Source organism: Rhinopithecus bieti, unplaced genomic scaffold (assembly GCF_001698545.2).
Source record: "Rhinopithecus bieti isolate Rb0 unplaced genomic scaffold, ASM169854v2 scaffold_68244, whole genome shotgun sequence".
Taxonomy (NCBI): Eukaryota; Metazoa; Chordata; class Mammalia; order Primates; family Cercopithecidae; genus Rhinopithecus; species Rhinopithecus bieti.
Genome location: NW_016825829.1, coordinates 621,935 through 639,912, shown reverse-complemented (window position 1 = coordinate 639,912; position 17,978 = coordinate 621,935). Strand labels below are relative to the sequence as shown.

General features: G+C 49.2%; 1 protein-coding gene across 2 annotated transcripts in view; it reads left to right on the top strand.

Moving 5' to 3' along the window:
• The first annotated feature begins 11,429 nt into the window (after positions 1-11,429).
• Positions 11,430-17,978, top strand: part of HTT (huntingtin) — a 166,191-nt gene continuing 159,642 nt past the window's right edge. For both annotated transcript variants that reach the window (XM_017863158.1, XM_017863159.1), the window contains exon 1: positions 11,430-11,531. The gene's annotated coding sequence lies outside the window, so the exon portion shown is untranslated. The remainder of the gene's footprint in view (positions 11,532-17,978) is intronic.

The window sequence follows — 17,978 nt, the reverse complement described above, 5'->3', positions numbered from 1 at the left end:
AAAACATAATTTATCAAAACTAACCACAAGTAAAATAGAAGCCTAAATAGGCTATTTTCAAGAGAAGAAGTGGCCGGGCGCGGTGGCTCAAGCCTGTAATCCCAGCACTTTGGGAGGCCGAGACGAGCGGATCACGAGGTCAGCAGATCGAGACCATCCTGGCTAACACGGTGAAACCCCGTCTCTACTAAAAAATACAAAAAAAAAAAAAAAAAAAAACTAGCCGGGGGAGGTGGCGGGCGCCTGTAGTCCCAGCTACTGGGGAGGCTGAGGCAGGAGAATGGCGTGAACCCGGAAGGCAGAGCTTGCAGTGAGCTGAGATCCGGCCACTGCACTCCAGCCCGGGCGACAGAGTGAGACTCCATCTCAAAAAAAAAAAAAAAAAAAGAGAAGAAGTAAAGTTGTCAAAGTGCTACCCTTCAAAAAAACACCAGGCTCAAACGATTTTACATGGGAATGTTAGCACACCTTAAAGAGCAAATAAAAGTTTGAATGAGCTTGAAATATTCCAGACTCTAGAAAACAAAACTTCCCAATTCTTTTATAAAGCAAGTATAAATTGATATCAAAATCTTACAAAGACCTTATACAAAACTTCATACCAATCTCTTTTATGAATATTAATTCATAAATGAATATTAATTCATTAAAAAGCCTTAATAAAATATTACCAAACAGAACCCAACAACACATCAAAAATATCACATCGTAACATAGTGGGGTTTATTTCAGTAATGCATGGATGGTTCAATACAAGGAAATTCAGTAACACAATATAATAGATCATGTGAATAGACCCAAAGAAAAAGTAGATCATTTTCATAGATGCTGTAAAGGCATTTGACCAAATTCAACACCCACTTTTTATGCAGTCAATAAAATAAATTAGTTACTCCTTCTTTAGCATGATAACATACATTTGTCAGCCCAGAAGGCATCATTTTGCCCGATAAGGGCACACACTGGAGGGAATAATGTTAAAATTAGGAATAAGAGGATAACCTCTTTCTCTCTCTCCTCCCTCCCTCCCTCCCTTCCTTCCTTCCTTCTTTCCTTCTGAATTTCTTTTTTGAGACAGAGTCTTGCTCTGTTGCCAGGCTGGAGTGCAGTGGCACAATGTCGGCTCACTGCCCCCTCTGCCTCCTAGGTTCAAGGGACTCTCCTGCCTCAGCCTCCTGAGTAGCTGGTACTACAGGCACGCACTACCATGCCTGGCTAATTGTTTTGTATTTTAGTAGAGATGAGGTTTCACCATATTGGTCAGGCTGGTCTCGAACTCCCAACCTCAGGTGATCTGCCTGCCTCAGTCTCCCAAAGTGCTGGGATTACAGGCGTGAGCCACTGCGCCAGCCCAACTACTTTCAACATTATCCTTAGTAGTGATGCTTCTTGACTTACTATGGGGTTACCTCTAGATAAATCCATAGTAAGTTGAAAATATAAGTAAAAAATGCATTTAATACACCTAACCTACCAAACATCACAGCTGAGCCTAGCCTACCTTAGCTATGCTCAGACACTGACGTCAGCCTACAATTGGCAAAATCATACAGCAGCACAGTCTACTGCAGAGCATCTGTTGTTTGCCCTTGTGACTGCGTGGCTGCCTGGGAGCTTCCCAGCTTCACAAGACAGTATTGTACAGCACGTCACTCGCCTGGGAAAAGATCAAAGTTGAAAATGTGAAGTATGGTTTCCATTGAATGTGTATTGCTTTTGCACCATCATCAAGTCAAAAAATTTTAGTTGAACCATCCTAAGTTGGGGATCATCTTTATTTTTAGGAGGAACTTCTATGTACATTGATGAGGGACTATAGAATCCGTTTCTATCGTCCTGATGAGCATAATGAATAAAGCCAGACAAACATAAACATTAACAGAGTAAGCAGCTTTTGGGGCTGAAAGCCAGAAGAGGGTGAGAACGCAGAGAGAGGGGCCAAACACCAGGGTGGCTTCTGCTTTGGGGGTATTTGCTGATCTGGACAAGATACCTGGAAGGCTGAGCTAAGCCTTCTCTTTTTTTGAGATGGAGTCTCACTCTGTTGCCAGGCTGGAGTACAGTGCTGCGATCTTGGCTTTCTGCAACCTCTGCCTCCTTGGTTCAAGGGATTCTCCTGCCTCAGCCTCCCAAGTAGCTGGGATTACAGGCTCCCGCCACTATACCTGGCTAATTTTTGTATTTTTAGTAGGGATGGGGTTTCACCATGTTGCCCAGGATGGTCTCGATCTCTTGATGTCATGATCCGTCTGCCTCGGCGTCCCAAAATGCTAGGATTATAGGCACGAGTCACTGTGCCCTATCTGAGCTAAGCCTCCAGAGCATAGGGGACTAAAAATGAAATCTAGCACATGCCAAGTTTGGGGTCGCAGGCAATTCACTTTCCACTTTGGGGTCCACTTTGGGGTCCACCCCACTCAAGAAGAAGGATGACTTGAAAGTAAACCAGCTCTGAAATATGGATGGTCCTCTGGTACCATACCAATCCCTTCATATCAACCACATCCAGTTCCTCAAAGCTGGAACTTGGATTAAGATGGCCTAGGACTTCTAGTGTCCCCAGGGGCCCGGCATTGCAAACACAAATCCTCTCTGGAAGAAGATATACCTTAAGCTTCATATTACTCTCTAATAAATTTCAAGTACAATGTCCAGTACACAAACGCAAATTACCAGGAATGTGATATGAGGCCCAATGGAGGGGAATTTGCAGAAACTTCAGGCACGAGAAGCATACCCTCAGAGGCCTAGAATCTATCTAGTGTCTAGATAACGGAGATATGAGATACAGACACTTAAACAGCTATGCTTCCCATGTTCAAAGAGGAAATTTGCAAAACTTGAAAGTGTTGGCAGGAAACCAGAAACTATAAAATGTGACAACAGCATACTTAAGAGTCAGTATAAATTACGGTCCTGAAAACTGGAGAATTCCAGAACTTAATGGTAAAGCAACGGTTTTTTTTTTTTTTTTTGAGACGGAGTCTTGCTCTGCCACCCAGGCTGGAGTGCAGTGGCCGGATCTCAGCTCACTGCAAGCTCCGCCTCCCGGGTTCACGCCATTCTCCTGCCTCAGCCTCCCGAGTAGCTGGGACTACAGGCGCCCGCCTCGTCGCCCGGCTAGTTTTTTTGTATTTTTTTTTTAAGTAGAGACGGGGTTTCACCGTATTAGCCAGGATGGTACCTCGTGGATCCGCCCCGTGCTCGGCCTCCCAAAGTGCTGGGATTACAGGCTTGAGCCACCGCGCCCGGCCAAAGCAACGGTTTAACAGCAGAATAGAAACAGTCAGAGAGAACTAGGAAGTAAGTCAGATGACACTATCCAGAATAAAGCATTGAGAGGCAAAAGAATGGAAAATGCAGAAGAAAGGATATGAGATATATCCTTTCTAATATATGTGTATTAGAAGAGGATCTAATATACATTTATTTGGAGTACCAGGGAGGGAGAGAAGGAGAACAGAAGCCATGTTTCAAGGACAGTGACTGACAGGCTTCGAAACTGATGAAAGCCATCAGTGCGCAAATTCAAAGCCCAATGAATTCCAAGGAGACAAAAAGAAATCCATACTGTTAAAGCAAGTCCAGATAATGACAAACACCATCAACAATACACAGGACTGGCATAAGATGCATTGAATGGGGACACTCAGAGGCAGAGGGTTTTCAGAAGGAGGCACCTCTCTCCCAAGTTCTCATCATTCCCAGGGCCAGGGACAGCCGGTCACACCATAGGGAGTTCACTAGCAGAGGGATCTGGCTTCTTGTCATTCTGGGTATTTGTAGGGAAATTGGAAGGAAACCGGGAGCGCCTAGCCAATCGCGTAGCAGTGGGAGATTCCGGGAGCGCCTAGCCAAACGCGTAGCAGTGGGAGATTTCAGGCTGTGGGGAATGTCTTTGCTGGTGAAAAGAACATCGTGACCTTAGAAATCTTTCACCAAGGGAGATCTGTGTTCCAGAACTTCAGGAACTGGTATCGGTAAGGCTTTGAGCCTTCCTACTGAGCCAGCCTGTTGCTAGGTTACCAAAGGGGACCTCCAGGGCCATCCGGCCAACAAGCAGATTTGTCTCTCCTTACACCCCCAGACATATCACTGCAAAACTACAGAAAACCAAAGACAGAGAAAATCTTAAAAGCAGCCAGATGAAAAAAAAAAGGCACATTAGTTTCAAAGCAGCAGCCATGAAATTGACAGCTGATGTCTCCACAACAAGAATGAAAAGTGGAAGACAGGCCTGGTGCGGTGGCTCACACCTGTAATCCCAGCACTTTGGGAGGCCAAGATGGGTGGATCACAAGGTCAGGAGATTGAGACCACCCTGGCTAACATGGTGAAACCCCGTGTCTACTAAAAATAAAAAAATTAGTAGGGCGTGGTGGCGGGCACCTATAGTCCCAGCTACTCGGGAGGCTGAGGCGGGAGAATGGCGTGAACCTGGGAGGGGGAGGTTGCAGTGAGCCGAGATCGCACCACTGCACTCCAGCCTGGACAACAGAGCGAGACTCCATTTCAGGAAAAAAAAAAAAAAGTGGTAGGCAGCGACGAAGTTTCAAGCTCTTGAAAGAAAGCAACTGCCGCCTTTGATTCGATACCCACCAAAATCCATGAAGAAGGAAGGCAAAATAAAAACACTTTCTGATTGAATTGGAAAGATTTCTGCAATAGAAGACCCACTGTCAGAGGAATTCTAAAGGATGCTTTCCAGGCAGAAGATAATGACCCCAGAGTAAGGTCAGAGATTCAGGAAAGAAATGGAGAGTGATAAAAATGGAAAATACGGGGGCCAATTTAAACAAAAGCTGACTTCTCTACAACTGTTGTGTCTATATCTTTTGTGACATGTATGTGTGTGGTTTTTTTATTTTTATATTTTTTCGAGATGGACCCTCACTCTGTCGCCCACACTAGAGTGAAGTGGCACGATCTCGGTTCACTGCAACCTCTGCCCCTTGGGATCAATTCTCCTGCCTCAGCCTTCTGAGTAGCTGAGATTACAGGTGCCTGCCACAATGCCTGGCTAATTCTTGTATTTTTAGTAGAGACGGGATTTCTCCATGTTGGCCAGGCTGGTCTTGAACACCTGACCTCAGGTGATCCACCTGCCTGGGCCTCCCAAAGTGCCAGGATTACAGGCGTGAGCCACTGCGCCTGGCCTGTGTGTGTCTTTACATGGAATTAAAACCCACGGCAATAATACCCTCCAAACTGGGAGAAACCAAAAATAGCATTTAAATGTTGTAAGCTCCCTGCATGATCAAGGAGAGAATAGATTTATATTAGATTTTGATACCTGGAGGATGAACGTTGTAATTTCTAGGGTGACCATGAAAAGAAGAGACAACAATGTATGACTTTTTATTTTTTTTGAGATGGAGTCTTACTCTGTCACCCAGGCTGGAGTGTTGTGGTGTGATATTGGTTCACTGCAACCTCCGCCTCCTGGGTTCAGGCCATCCTCCCACCTAGGCCTCCAGAGTAGGTGGGATCACAGGCACCTGCCACCACACCTGGCTAAATTTTTTTTTAATGTTTAGTAGATATGGGGTTTCACCGTGTTGGCCAGGCTGGTCTTGAACTCCTGACCTCAGGTGATCTGCCTGCCTCTGCCTCTCAAAGAGCTGGGATTACAGGTGTGAGCCATCGCGCCTGGTCAACAGTGATCACTTTCAAACTAACAGAGGTTCAAAAATAAAATCAAACTTAAATCAACCAAAACCCAGGTACGGAGTTGGTAGGATATATAGAAAGACTGACCTCATGGATATCAATGATTACAGTTAATATTAATGAAGGAAATGTTCCAGTGAAAAAACAAGGGTTGTCAGACAAAGACCCCACATAAGAAGCTCCTTACTAGCGGTGCACCTAGAACCTAAGGAAACAGGAAAGATGAAGGAGGACGCGCCCCCTCCGCTGTCCTGCGCTTCAGCCATCGTATGAGACCAGAAAGGTTTCTGTCTGCAGCTGGGCCGGTGCTCTTTACCAGCTCCTGGCTTCCTTCTCTGGAAGGTTCTTGCCTGCTTTGCCCTCACACCCGCTCCTCTCTCAGCCCTCTCAGGGGTGGGGCTGGGGGCCACCAAGGAGCCCCCTCTGCTCTCCAGTTGCTCGGCTGCTCCTCCTTTACCCCCGGGGTCTGCGTCAGGGTTTCCTTCTTTTCCAGTCCCACCCCGCGTGCATCTCACCTGGTCTGGAGTTGGGGCTGCCCCCGCTTGCTGCCCCCTGCCCAGGCTGGTGTGCACCCCGTCTGGCTGCTTCAGCGCCTTCTCTCCTTGGCAGGACAGGCGCAGACATGTTACCAGGTGTTACCGGGTGTTATGCTTAGCTCCCCGCCCAGTGAGATTCTCTGTCATCCAGGCTGGAGTGCAGTAGCCCGATCTCGGCTCACTGCAAGCTCTGCCTCCTGGGTTCACGCCATTCTCCTGCTTCAGCCTCCTAAGTAGCTGGGACTACAGGCGCCTGCCACCATGCCCAGTTAATTTTTTTTTTTTTTTTTGTATTTTCAGTAGAGACGGGGTTGCACCATGTTAGCCGGGATGGTCTCGATCTCCTGACCTCATGATCCGCCCGCCTCGGCCTCCCAAAGTGCTGGGATTACAGGCTTGAGCCACCGCGCCCAGCCCTGAGATTCTTTTATTTCACAATCTTCCCCCTGAGTAGTTCATGTTCATTGCTGAAAATTTGAAAAATATGGAAAAGCATAAAGATTAAGATATAAACTGCCCTCAATTCCACTGCCCAGAGAGAGTCACTGCTATGACTTGGTGACTAGGAACCTTATTTCTCTCTCTCTCTCTTTTTTTTAAGATAGAGTCTCTCGATCTGTTGCCCAGGCTAGAGTGCAGCGGCTCGATCTCAGCTCACTGCAACCTCCACCTCCTGGGTTCAAGTGATTCTCCTGCCGCAGCCTCTTGAGTAGCTGGGATTACAGGCCCCTGCCACCATGCCCGGCTAATTTTTGTATTTTTAGTAGAGACGGGGTTTCACCTTGTTGGTCAGGCGGACTCGAACTCCTGACCTCAGGTGATCAGCCCACCTCGGCATCCCCAAGTGCTTGGATTACAGGCGCGAGCCACTGCGCCTGGCCTTCATCTCTTTTCTATGTATGTATATGCTGTTTTTTCTTTAGAAAGGGGGAGGTTATCAGGCTGTACATAGTGTGTAATCGGCTAACATGTTGTAAGCCTTTCCCTGTGTCACAAGTGCTCATCTGGAACAGGATTCTAATGACTGCCTGTGGCTATGTCGGGATTCATTTAACTCAGCTCCTTCTGCCCAGCATCTATCTTTTTTCCATCTTTTGTCCTAAGTGTTGCTATAATAAATCATTGATCACATACGCCTGTTTGCATAGGATAAATTACGGGAAGCGTTTTCGCTGTTCAGGCACTGTGCCCATTTTTAGGCTTTGGAGACACCACGCCAGACTGCCCAGTGTTGATCTTTAATCACTCTTTTTAGATGATGCCAAACTTTTCTGTGAACTTTAAAAGCCTGTGTCTTGACAGTCCCTTTCGGTAAGTCTTTCACATTAGATTTCCTGTCAGGATGATAGTCAGTTCTAGGCAGATGATGATTTTCAGCCGTGCTGAAGGAGCTGTGATTTCTTGTGCCCATGTAATTTCTTGTGCCCATGTAATTTCTTGTGCCCATGTAATTTCTTGTGCCCATGTAAAGTCCTGATGACCCATCACCTCCCTGGACGGGTTGAAATAATTTGGTTTAGGAGCATAACAGAATGACCTGGAGTCACAGCAGCTCAGACAGAACAGAAGTGTATTTCTCTCAGATGAAAGAATTCCCGGCCAGGTTGGAATGACAGCTGCACACAGTCATCTGGGCCCCTCCTTCCAGCTCTCATCACCCCAGGATGTGCTTTTATGCTTATGATCCAAAATGGCTGCTCGTGTCCCAGCCAACACATCCCATTCCAGGGAACAGGAAAAAGGTAGGTGCATCCCTTCATTTTATGTACTTCCTTTCTAGAAATACTACTACTGACTTCTGCTTGCATCTCCTTGGCTAGCACTTATTTGGTTATATGGCCATGGCTAGCTGAAGGAAAGACAGGGACTGTTGTACACTAGCTAAGAGGCAAACTGCTCAGATAAAAAGGTCTTTAAAGAAGGCCAGAGTAACTGTTAGGGTGCAACTCTATTACTTATTGTTATGGGATGAACTGTGTCCGTCATTCAGGTTGAAGTCCTAACCCCCAGAACCTCAAAATGGGACTGTATTTGGAGATAGTTTCTTTAAGGAGGTAAGGAGGCTAAAATGAGATCATTAGGGTGGGCCATAATCCAATCTGACTGATGTCTTACAAGAAGAGATTAAGACACGGACATGCATGGAGGGACGGCCACGTGAGGACACCGGGAGAAGGCAGCTGTCTGCAAGTCAAGGACAGGGCTCAGGAGGGCTCAGGAGAGCTCAGGAGAAACCAACCTTGTCAACACCTTCATCTTGGACTTCTAGCCTCCAGGACCATGAGAAGATATATTTCTGTTGTTTAAGCTGCCTGGTCCGTGGTACTTTGTTATGGCAGCCCAAGCAAATGAATACACTCATCTGCTGCTGGGACAAATCGCCCCAGCACGGTGGCTTGGCAGCACACATCTAGTCATATAGTTATATGTAGTTACACGTAGAGCCATATGTATAGTCACAAAGTTCTGTGGGTCAGGAATCTGGACCCAGCTTAAGCAGCTCTGCTTCTCGCCAGGGTTCAGTCAAATACCAGCTGCTTCCCACGAGAGCTCAGCCAGGGTCCACTTCCAATCTCACCTGGCGTTGGCAGGATCAAGTTCCTCGTGGCCTGCTCCACTGAGAGCCTCAGTTCTCACTGCCTGTTGGCCAGAAGCCGCCTTTACGTCCTTGCCATGTGGGCCTCTCCAACATGGCAGCTGACTTAATCAGAGCGTCCATGCCAAGAAGGCAACAGATAGCACCAGGGAGACTGAAGTCATACCTTTTTGTGATCTAGTCATGAAGTGACATTCCATCACCTTTGCCCTGTTACATTGGTTAGAAGCAGGCCACCAGGTACAGCCTGCACTCACGGGGAGGGGTCATACAAGGGTGTCAATACCACGAGGTGAGGGGTGCTTGGGCCATCTTACCCACTGAGGTAACTAACAGCCTTGAGGCCCAGTAGAGTGGACAAAGGCCCTTATTAACAGCAGAGAACTGGGAACTTTATTTATTTATTTATTTTTGAGACAGAGTCTCACTCTTGTTGCCCAGGCTGGAGTGCAATGGCATGATCTCTGCTCACTGCAACCTCCACCTCCCGGGTTCAAGCAATTCTCCTGCCTCAGCCTCCAGAGTAGCTGGGACTACAGGCATGCACCACTACACCGGGCTAATTTTTGTATTTTTAGTAGAGACAAGGTTTCGCCATGTTGGCCAGGCTGGTCTCGAACTCCTTACCTCTGGTGATCTGCCTGCCTTGGCCTCCCAAAGTGCTGGGATTACAGGCGTGAGCCACCACACCCAGCTGGAACTTAATTTTTTTAAAGACAGTGTTGCTCTATCGCCCAAGCTGGAGTGCAGTGGTGCAAACATAGCTCACTTGCAGCCACAAATTCCTGGCTTCAGGTGATCCTCCTACATCAGCCTCTCAAGAACTGGGAACTAACGGCTATTTCTCTGCTGTCCTTCTCAAGAGAAGGGAGGGAGATAATGCTGGGTTTCACTTTGGGACAGGCTCTGAGACAAGGTGGAGGTGCTGCTTGTGGCCACAGAGCAGGGGACTCTGGGTTGCAGGTATGGCCTGGCTAGAGTAGGCTTTAGTGGGCTTCTCTCTGCCTGCACCACTCCTGGGCTGGGCGGTTGTCTCTGAGGTCAACCCTACTCCCTAATGGGCAGGCTGGACAGCTGCCCTCTCTGTTTGCCGCTCTAGCACCCAAAAGGCGGGAGGCTCTGGAGACCAGGACCCTGCCTGCGCCGGCCTGTGTCCCAGGCGCAAGGGGGTGCCCCACAGACCTCTGCTGAGCTGCCGCTGAATGGCGCCCCTTGGGGGTCCTGCCGGAAGGTCAGAGTAGGGGTGCTTTCCCATACAGAAACGCCCCCAGGTCGTAACTCATTCCTGTGGGAGGCGTCTTGTGGCCATAGCTGCTTCTCGCTGCACTAATCACAGTGCCTCTGTGGGCAGCAGGCGCTGACCACCCGGGCCTGCCTCAGACCCTCACCTCCCTTCCGGGGCGCTGTGCTGGGACCGATGGGGGGTGCCAGGCCTGTGGGCCCCGCCCTGCAGGGGCCGCTCCAGCTCACTGGGGGGTGGGGAGGGTCACACTTGGGGTCCTCAGGTCGCACCGACCACGCGCATTCTCTGCGCTCTGCGCAGGGGCTCGCCCACCCTCTCCCCGTGCAGGGAGTCCCCAGCAGGCTCCCCGCAGGGCTGTCCAGGTGAGCCCGGCTCTGGCCGCGGGCCAGTGTGGCGGGCGGGCAAGCCCCGAGGCCACCTCGGCTCAGAGCCCACGGCCGGCTCTAGCCCAGCTCCAGACGTCTGCGAGGGTTCCATTCCGCTACGGCCGGCGCCCCGCGCCCCGCGCCCCGCGTCCTGGCCCCGCTCCTCCCTCACCCCGCCCCCTCTGCACCACCCCTTCCTGGCCCCGCCCTCTGCGCCCCACCTCTTCACCTTCCCGCCCCGCCCCCAGCCGCCCGCCCGTCATCGGTCAGCCCCCTCCCCTATCTGCCCCGCCTTTCATCGTCCCGCCCGCTCCGCCCTCAGCCGGCCCGCCCCTCAGCCGCCCTGCCTTAATGTCCCGCCCCAGCCTCGCCCCCGCTCCGCCCAAGCCTCGCCCGCCCTCAGTCGCTCTGCCTCTCTGCCCGCCCCGCCTCGGCCACCCCCTCGTTACCATGTAGTCCGCCCCGTCCCTTCCGCGTCCCGCCTCCCCTGCCCCTTCACAGGTTCGCCCCCACCCCATTACAGGTCTCGCCCGCTCCGTCCCTCTGCGTTGCCCCGCGCCTTCGCCCAGGTGGGCGCTGCGCTGTCAGAGGCCTTGGTGGCTCTGTGAGGAACACGCGGCGCGGGGACGGGCTGGCTCCCTGGCCAGTCATTGGCATGAGTCCGCAGGCTAGGGGCTGTCATCATGCTGGCGGCGTGGCCCCGCCTCCGCCGCGCAGCGTTTTTGAGACCGCAAGGCGCCGCGGGGCTGCCGGACGGGTCCAAGTAGGACGGCCGCTTCGGTTCCGCTTTACCTGCGCCCAGAGCCCCATTCATTGCCCCGGTGCTGAGCTGCGCTGCGAGTCGGGCCCGAGGCTCCGGGGGATCTGCCCAGCCGGGCGGGAGACCGCCATGGCGACCCTGAAAAGCTGATGAAGGCCTTCGAGTCCCTCAAGTCCTTCCAGGCAGCAGCAGCAGCAGGGCAGCAGCAGCACACCGCCGCCACCGCCGCCGCGGCCGCCGCCTCCTCCTCAGCTTCCTCAGCCGCCGCAGGCACAGGCCGAGCTGCCTCAGCTGCGCCCACCCCCGCCGCCGCCCCGCCGCCACCCGGCCCGGCTGTGGCTGAGGAGCCGCTGCACCGACCGTGAGTTTGGGCCCGCTGCAGCTCCATGTCCCGGCGGTCCCAAGCCTACGGCGGGATGGCGGAACCCTGCAGCCTGCGGGCCGGCGACACGAAACCCGGCCCGCAGCGACAGTACCAACAACCCAGACCATGAGGGCACCTGCCCCCTCCTGCGCGAGACCTTCCCCCACTTCAGCCCCGGTCCCGCACTTGGGTCTTGGGTCCTCCCGCAAGGGGAGGCAGAGGCCTCGTTGGGACCTGTCTTGATTCACCGAGGAGCACGGCTCAGCCCTCATCTCCCTTCCCAGGCATGCGAAGAGTTGGGCGAAACTGCTTCTTTTTATTTGCGAGAAACTGGGCGGGGTTTAACTGTGGTGTGAAGAGGAACTTGGAGAGCCGAGATTTGTCAGGCCACTTCCTCGCATCTAGTCTGGAGGGAAGAGGGCTGGGGGGCCGGACACCTCGAGAGGAGGGCGGGTTTGGAGCTGGAGATCATGGGGGTGCAGTGGATGACATAATCTTTTAGGACGGCCTCGCGGGGTGGCTGGGGTGGGGGGCGGGAGGTGAGGGCGCGTCAATGGGAGATTTCTTTTCCAAGTGGCACTTAAAACAGCTTGAGATTGAGGCTCTTCCTACATTCTCGGGCGTTTCACGTAGTTCAGATCGCGGGGTGGTAGTAACACGATTTTAAGCACCCACCTAAGAACCTGCTCATCTAAGCGCAAGTTGGGTGTGCAGGCATTTGAATGAGTTGTGGTTGCCAAATAAAGTGGTGAACTTACGTGGTATTTAATAAAATTATCTAAATATTAGGAAGAGTATTGATTCAAGTTTGTTGCCTTATTTTGTTGGGGAATAAAACTAACACGTTGCTGAGGGGGAGGTTAATTGCCGAGGGATGAATGAGGTATCATTTACCAGTATTCAGTCAGGCTTGCAGACATATGGGGAGTCTGCAGATCCGTGGATCATCTCGATTAATGCTGTGAAAGGTTTCTGTTTGCCTCATTGCTGACAGCTTTTATTTTTTGGAAGCTCAGAGGTCTCTGTGCTTGTTCTTGGGGAGATTTTAGAAACAGAAAAAGAGAACCATTTAAAAACATATAGCGGAACCCAGCGACTTGGAGTGTGTGTCTGAGGTCAGCAGGGAGTTTATGAATACTCTGCTGCAGTTCAGCCTTTCTCTTACCTCTCAGTGTTCTATTTCCGTCTGGATGTGTATCAGATTGGCATTGGATGAGAATCTCTCCTATTAAGACTGATAATTTTAGTAATATTCTTGTTCTTGTTTCTGTTATGATCCTTGCCTTGTCTTGAAGTTTAATTAGAAAAGAGGATTTGGAGAGCAGTGTTAGGCTTATTTGTTAGAATAAAATTTAGGAATAAATTCTTCTAAAGGATGGAAAAACTTTTTGGATATTTAGAGAAATTTTAAACAATTTGGCTTATCTCTTCAGTAAGTAATTTCTCATCCTTCCAGAAATTTACTGTAGTGCCTTTCTAGGAGGTAGGTGTCATAGAAGTTCACACATTGCATGTATCTTGTGTAAACACTAAACTGGGCTCTTGATGGGAAGGAAGACCTTTCTGCTGGGCTGCTTCAGACACTTGATCATTCTGAAAATATGCCGTCTCTTTCCTATGCTGATTGGATAGAACCTGCATTTGCTTATCTTCAAAATATAGGTATCAAGAAATTTCCTTTGCTGCCTTTACAAAGGAGATAGATTTTGTTTTATTACTTTATTTTAAGGTAATATATGATTACCTTATTTTAAAATTTAATCAGGCCTGGCAAGGTGGCTCATGCCTTTAATCCAAGCACTTTGGGAGGCGTAGGCGGACGAATCACCTGAGGTCAGGAGTTCGAGACCGGTCTGGCTAACATGGTGAAACCCTATCTCTACTAAAATACAAAATTAGTTGGTCATGGTGGCACGTGCCTGTAATGCCAGCTACCTGGGAGGCTGAGGCAGGAAAATCGCTGGAACCCAGGAGGTAGAGGCTTCAGTGAGCTGAGACTGCGCCACTGCACTCCAGCCTGGGTGAAAGAGCGAGACTCTGTCTCAAAAAAAAAAAAAAATTATTATTTTGCATAAGTAATACATTGACATGACACAAATTCCATAATTACAAAAGGGCAATAATTAAAATATCTTCCTTCCACCCCTTTCATCTGAGTAGCTAACTTTGTCCCCAAGAACAAGCACTATTACAGTTCCTCATGTATCCTGCCAGATATAATCTATGCATATCGTAAGATAGATTTAAAATGCTGTAAAACAAAAGTAGTTTACAGTAATAATTTCTTTTCTTTTTTTATTTTTTTTGAGGCGGAGTTTCACTCTTGTTGCCCAGGCTGGAGTGCGATGGCACGATCTCGGCTCACCGCAACCTCTACCTCCCAGATTCAAGCAATTCTCCTGCCTCAGCCTCCCTAGTAGCTGGGATTATAGGCATGTGCCACCAGGCCCAGCTAATTTTGTATTTTAGTAGAGACGGAGTTTCTCCATGTTGGTCAGGCTGGTCTCGAACTCCCGACCTCAGGTGATCCACCCGCCTCGGCCTCCCAAAGTTCTGGGATTACAGGCGTGAGCCACTGCGCCTGGCCAATAATTTTTTTTTCTTTATTTTTTTTGAGACGTAGTCTCACATTGTCACCCAGGCTGGAGTGCGGTGGTATGATCTTGGCTCACTGCAACCTCCACCTCCCAGGTTCAAATGATTCTCTTGCCTCAGCCTCCAAAGTAGCTGGGATTACAGGTGCTCACCACCATGTCCAGCTAATTTTGTATTTTAGTAGAGATGGAGTTTCACCATGTTGGCCAGGCTGGTCTTGAACTCCTGACCTCGTAATCCGTCCACCTCGGCCTCCCAAAGTGCTGGGATTACAGGTGTGAGCCACTGCCCCTGGCTAGAATAATAACTTTTAAAGGTTCTTAGCATTCTCTGAAATCAACTGCATTAGGTTTATTTATAGTTATTTTAAATAAAATGCATATTTGTCATATTTGTATGTATTTTGCTGTTGAGAAAGGAGGTATTCACTAATTTTGAGTAACAAACACTGCTCACAAAGTTTGGATTTTGGCATTTCTGTTCATGTGCTTCAGCCAAAAAATCCTCTTCTCAAAGTAAGATTGACTAAAGCAATTTAGAAAGTATCTGTTCTGTTTTATGGCTCTTGCTCTTTTGTGTGGAACCGTGGTGTCACGCCATGCAAGGGCCTCAGTCTAAGTATGAACTTATGTGCTCTGCTCAGCATACAGGATGTGGGAGTTCCGTGTGGGGCTGGCCGCAGTCTCAGCAAGTCTAGCATGCTTGGGAGGGTCCTCACAGTAATTAGGAGGCAATTGATACTTGCTTCTGGCACTTTCTTATTCTCCTTCAGATTCCTATCTAGTGTTTCCCTGACTTTATTCATTCATCAGTAAATATTTACTAAACATGTACTATGTACCTGGCACTGTTCTAGATGCACGGCTCAGCAGTGAGCAGACAAAGCTGTGTCCTCATGAAGCTTTCATTCTAATGAAGGACATAGACAATAAGCAAGATAGATAAGTAAAATATACAGTATGTTAATAAGTGGAGGAACGTCAAAGCAGGGAATGGGATAGGGAAATGTCAGGGTTAATCAAGTGTTAACTTATTTTATTAAAAAAAATTTTTTTAAGGGCTTTCCAGCAAAACCCAGAAAGCCTGCTAGACAACTTCCAAAAAAGCTGTAGCACTAAGTGTTGACATTTTATTTTATTTTATTTTATTTTGTTTTGTTTTGTTTTGTTTTTTGAGGCAGTCTTGCTTTGTCAGCCAGGCTGCAGTGCACTGGTGTGATCTTGGCTCACTGCAACCTCTGCCTCTTGGGTTCAAGCGATTCTTATGCCTCAGCCTCCTGATTAGCTGGGATTATAGACATGCACCGTCACGCCTGGGTAATTTTTTTTTCCCCCCTGAGTCTTGCTCTGTCGCCCAGGCTGGAGTGCATCTTGGCTCACTGCAAGCTCCGCCTCCCGGGTTCACGCCATTCTCCTGCCTCAGCCTCCCAAGTAGCTGGGACTACAGGCGCCCGCCACCACGCCCAGCTAATTTTTTGTATTTTAGTAGAGATGGGGTTTCACTGTGTCAGCCAGGATGGTCTTGATCTCCTCACCTCGTGATCCGCCCACCTCGGCCTCCCAAAGTGCTGGGATTACAGGCATGAGGCACCACGCCCGGCCTGTAATTTTTTTTTTTTTTTTTGAGACGGAGTCTTGCTTTGTTGCTAGGCTGGACTGCGGTGGTGCGATCTCGGCACACTGCAACCTCTGCCTCCCGGGTTCAAGCGATTCTCCTGCGTCAGCTTCCCGAGTAGCTAGGACTACAGGCACGTGCCACCACGCTTGGCTAATTTTGTATATTTAGTAGAAACGGGGTTTCACCATATTGGCCAAGATGGTCTCGATCTCTTGACCTCGTGATCCACCCGCCTCGGCCTCCCAAAGTGCCGGGATTATAGGTGTGAGCCACTGCGCCTGGCCACGCCTGGGTAATTTTGTGTTTTAGTAGAGATGGGATTTCACCACGATGGCCAGACTGGTCTCGAACTCCCAGCCTCATGTGATCTGCCTGCCTAGGCCTCCCAAAGTGCTAGGATTACAGGCATGAGCCACCATGCCTGGCCAGTGTTAATATTTTAAATAGGGTGTTCAGGGAAGGTCCACTGAGGTGACAGCTGTTTTTTTGGGGGGAGTGGTGGGACAGGGTCTTGCTCTTTAACCCAGGCTGGAATGCAGCATCACAATCGTAGCTTACTGCAGCCTTGAACTCCTGGGCTCAAGTGATCCTCCCACCTTGACCTCACAACGTGTTGGGACTGTAGGTGTGAGTCACCATGCCTTGCCAGATGATAGCTTTGAGTAAAGACCTCAGGCGAGTTAAGAGTCTAGCGTAAAGGTGTATGGAGTAGGGGTATTCCAGATAGGGGAACAGGTCCAAAGTCTTCCTGTTTGAGGAATAGCAAGGGTGCCATTTTAGTTGGGTGAATTGAGTGAGGGGACATTTGTAGTAAGAGGTAAAGTCCAAGAGGTCAAGGGAGTGCCATATCAGACCAATACTACTTGCCTTGTAGATGGAATAAAGATATTGGCATTTATGTGAGTGAGATGGGATGTCACTGGAGGATTAGAGCAGAGGAGTAGCATGATCTGAATTTCATTCTTAACTGAACTCTGGCTGACAACAGAGTGAAGGGGAACATGGACAAAAGCAGAAACCAGTTAGGAAGCCACTGCAGAGCTCAGATAAGCATGGTGGGTTCTGTCAGGGTACCGGCTGTGGGCAGTGTGAGGAATGACTGGATTTTGAATGCAGAAGCAACTGTACTTGTTGAACTCTGCTAAGTATAACAATTTAGCAGTAGCTGGCGTTATCAGTTAGGTTTGTATTCAGCTGCAAATAACAGAAAATCCTGCTGCAATAGCTTAAACTGGTAACAAGCAAGAGCTTATCAGAAGACAACAATAAGTCTGTTTGGGGAAATTCAGCAATAAGTTAAGGAACCCAGGCTCTTTCTTTTTTTTTTGAAACGGAGTTTCGCTCTTGTCACCTGGGCCGGAATGCAATGATGCGATCTTGGCTCACTACAACCTCCGCCTCCTGGGTTCAAGTGATTCTTCTGCCTCAGCCTTCCGAGTATCTGGGATTACAGGCGCACACCACCATGCCCAGCTAATTTTGTATTTTAGTAGGGACGGGGTTTCATCATGTTGGCCAGGCTGGTCTCGAACTCCTGACCTTAGGTGATCAACCCGCCTCAGCCTGCCAAAGTGCTGGGATTACAGGTGTGGGCCACTGCACCCAGTCAGAACCCAGGCTCTTTCTTACACTTAGCTTGCAAACCCTTGTTCTTATTCTTTTCCCTTTGTATTTTATTGTCGAATTGTAACAGTCCTTTGTATATTCTGGATACTGGATTCTTTTTTTTTTTTGAGACGGAGTCTCGCTCTGTCGCCCGGGCTGGAGTGCAGTGGCCGAATCTCAGCTCACTGCAAGCTCCGCCTCCCGGGTTTACCGCCATTCTCCTGCCTCAGCCTCCCAAGTAGCTGGGACTACAGGCGCCCGCCACCTCGCCCGGCTAGTTTTTTGTATTTTTTTAGTAGAGATGGGGTTTCACAGTGTTAGCCAGGATGGTCTCGATCTCCTGACCTCGTGATCCGCCCGTCTCGGCCTCCCAAAGTGCTGGGATTACAGGCTTGAGCCACCGCGCCCGGCCCTGGATACTGGATTCTTATCAGATAGATGATTTGTGAAAACATTCTCCCTTCCTTTGGATTGTCTTTTTACTTTCTTGATCGTGTCTTTTGAAGTGTGAAAGTTTTTTTAATTTTGATGAAATCTAGTTTATCTAGTTTGTCTTTGGTTGCTGTGCTTGAAGTGTCATATCTAAGAAATCATTGTCTAATCCAAAGTCAAAAGGTTTACCCCTAT